Below are 3,668 nucleotides of genomic sequence, written 5' to 3' on the forward strand. Positions count from 1 at the left end.
CAGTTTTATCATCTCAGCCTTAGCGAGCTGAAAATCCTGATTTGGCCAGAAATATTTCCTTTTTAAGTATGGTTTTCAGCATGCCTTCCCATCTCTCTGCTTCCTAAACGACCACCTTAGGCCAGCTAATTTATCTTAAGAGGAGCCTTGCCAGTAAAGAAGCTGGTTACTCTTATGAAATAAATCCTAATGCTGTCTTTCATGCATGGAGATAAAAAAAACACCCCAATTTCCAGCTTTGTATTCTCTAAGAAGAATCTCTAAAAAGCCACTCTACCTAGCTTCACATCTTAGGTGGAGATACTGTGGAGCAACATACGATGGTTAATCTAATCCCTTGAAACAACGTGATAGAAAGCTGATGGGTTCTGCTGTCCCCAGAGAATGGCTTGGTGTTTTCCTGTGGTTTCAGCTTCAAACGTTCAGCTTCAAAAAGTTCCGTTTGAAAAGTTACGTGGTTTCACAGAAGTAGACGCTTAGGAAAATCCCACATATCTTTGGAGGCTTCACTGATTAGTTCATAATTTCCTAGCACGGTGATGTGGTTGTTTCCTGATCATTTCATGGTATCCAAAGGTCTGCCCTGTAATGACAGCTTTCAAACTATTTAATATTTTAAATGCAATATGTAAAGGAAGCTGTATTGTATGTGGACAAGTTGATAGGTTGATAAGAAAGTAAGAGAGAGAGAGATGATAGATAGATAGATAGATAGATAGATAGATAGATAGATAGATAGATAGATAGATAGATAGATGATAGATGATAGATGATAGATAGATAGATAGATGATAGATAGATAGATAGATAGATAGATAGATAGATAGATAGATAGATAGATAGACAGATGATAGATGATAGATAGATGATAGATAGATAGATGATAGATAGATAGATGATAGATGATAGATAGATGATAGACAGATGATAGATAGATGATAGATAGATGATAGATAGATAGATAGATAGATAGATAGATAGATAGATAGATAGATAGATAGATAGAGTTGTAGGCAGCAATACATACAATGTTCATTATATTAAATCACATCCCTCAAATCTATAAAAAATAAAGGATGGATTTTAACATCTGCCCATACCTAGGACATGTCAAATTTTATTGGTATGAAACTTTTTGCCATTCTACTCAATTTTTTGCTATTAAAAAAAAAGAGAGAGAAAACAGATCTTTGTTATTATTGAATACTGTCCAGGTTACCAAAATGTATTCAGTTGTTGTAACACATCATTTTATAGCACACATCTCCACAGGGCTCCCAAGAAATCCATCCTTCACCTAAGAATATAAGAATATCCTTTTTTAAAAAAAATGTATTGGTAAGGTGGCAAGATTGGCTATATACATTCACCAATGTTTACTTTGCTTCATTTCCACTTTGGCCTATATATAGTCACAAATGTTGATTTGATGAGTTTTTCTTTTAAGAAGAACTTTTGTTGTTTTTTTTTCTTTCTTCTGCTCACCAAAAGGTGTTTATTCCCCAGTGACCAGTTTTAGCATCTGGGTAGCAAAAGACAATTTTCATTTCTGTTTTTCTTCTTAAGTGACTTGTGAAGCATCGGGAATGGTGAGTAGCAGCCTTCAAGTCTCCCGGCAGTCTTGTGCCTTTTTTTTTATTTACTCCTCTGTTTTATTTGAAGGAGGAAGATGGAGAACTAAAGTGTCCATGGACTCTCTATGGATCTGCTGCCACCTTCAGGATCTGTCCAAAGCAGGGAAAAAGCACCCAGTTGCAAGTGTTTGATTGTAAATGAAAGTTGGAAATTTAAGATGTGCATGCAATACCATTCAGAATCACCAGAGGGGGTGTGTGAACCAAGCCTTGAGCATCTGCTTGCTGTTTTATATCCAGATCAGGACTAGAAAAAGAAGGACGAGGGGTGACATAATAGCAGTGTTCCAGTATCTCAGGGGCTGCCCCAAAGAAGAGGGAGTCAAGCTATTCTCCAAAGCCCCTGAAGGCAGGACAAGAAGCAACGGATGGAAACTAGTCAAGGAGAGAAGCAACCTGGAGCTAAGGAGAAACTTCCTGACAGTTAGAACAATTAATCAATGGAATGGCTGGTCTCCAGAAGTTGTGAGTACTCCATCACTGGAGGCTTTTAAGAAGGGACTGGGCAGCCATTTGTCTGAAATAGTATAGGGTTTCCTGCTAGAGCAGGGGGTTGGACTAGAAGGCCTCCAAGGTCCCTTCCAATTCTGTTATTGTCAGGACCCACCCCAAACCACGTCTTAGGAAAAGAAAAACTCTTGGAGTCAGTTCTAGCCCAAAAGGAATTTTTACTAGGACATGCTTGGTTGTGGAAATACAAGACAGGACTTAGTATTGTTTTACCAATTGAAACTCTATAAAGGGATCCCGGTTCAACCCCACTTCCCTCAACCCCATTTGGTCAGCTCCCCATCATTTTACTTCATGTCATCCCTTTTGTGGGAAAAAAGGAACTTTGAATCTTTATGGTTATTGCCTTCTTCCTCTACAGAATTAAAAGAAGACACAGGCCAGATGCCTTCTAACCCTCCCTTTTGTTCCCCCAATTCAAAAGGTTCCCTTGGTCTTTGAAATGACCTAAGGCAGGCTGAATCCACATGTGCTCCTCCTTCCTCGGGAGATGGCAGAATCCATGGGATGGGGATAATGTTTTAAACATACATCTATGAATGTGATATAAACGGATTCTGACAGTTATTCTGTTATTGATGCAGGAACAAGCAAAAAACCTCCCTCATCTTCATTAAATCAGTCCACATTTTTCCCCAGCTTCTAAAGTCTAAAAATAGATGCCTTAACTTTAAGAAGTCGGTTTGCTACAGTTAAAGCATGTGACAGCTTTTTCAGGCTTATCCAGATGCTTGAAAATTGATGGACAATTTTATTAGCTAGACAAAAGGCACCCTGCTTGGCTGTAACATACAGTTCAGACCAATTCTTCCAAGCCCTAACATGTGTTTTAAAATAATTCACCATTCAGTTTTGATTCATTTTCTATCTCAATGGCAGCAGGCTACAGTGATGAGTTTGATTGACATTCAGCTCTGACCAACAATAGACCTCTATCCCCACAGAACTCTGTCCTGGGCAGGGGGTTGGACTAGAAGACCTCTAAGTTCCCTCCCAGCCCTGTTATTCTATGTTCTAACCCATCAGTTGACTGAATCCCTACCCCGAAGGAGAGGCATTCGTTGCCTGATTCAAGGACAGGTATCTATGCTTGCTGCAATGATTCCTTCCTATCCCTAACACTACAAAACATTCAATAATTGTTCATCATAGTTGTTCATCATAGTTGTTCATCAGTGATCGACACATGAAAACTATAGATCAGGAGTCTTCCAACTTGGCCCTTTGATGACTTGTGGGCTTCAACTCCCAGAATTCCTCAGACAGGCACGCTGGCTGAGGAATTCTGGGAGCTGAAGTCCACAAGTCGTCAAAGGGCCAGGTCTGAAGACCCCTGCTATAGATCTCACTAGAGAGAGAGAGAGAGAGAGAAAGAAGCCAGAGTGACAAGCATCCAGCCAAATTAGAGTAAGAAGCATTCAATGTAAATATCTCAGGAAATATTTAAGTAGCATCTCATTAACATGAAGGAGGAGCTTTCCTTCTCCCCCAACACAAGCAAAGAGGATATAAAAGACGAGGACA

General features: G+C 39.4%; 2 protein-coding genes across 8 annotated transcripts in view; both read left to right on the forward strand.

Moving 5' to 3' along the window:
• Window positions 1-3,668, forward strand: part of LOC310646846 (immunoglobulin lambda-1 light chain-like) — a 129,012-nt gene that overhangs the window by 85,544 nt on the left and 39,800 nt on the right. The gene's annotated exons all lie outside the window — the stretch shown is intronic.
• Window positions 1-3,668, forward strand: part of LOC310646847 (immunoglobulin lambda-1 light chain-like) — a 47,765-nt gene that overhangs the window by 24,681 nt on the left and 19,416 nt on the right. The window lies entirely within an intron of this gene.

The sequence above is a fragment of the Vipera ursinii genome (genome assembly GCF_947247035.1).
Source record: "Vipera ursinii genome assembly, chromosome: 14".
NCBI lineage: Eukaryota > Metazoa > Chordata > Lepidosauria > Squamata > Viperidae > Vipera > Vipera ursinii.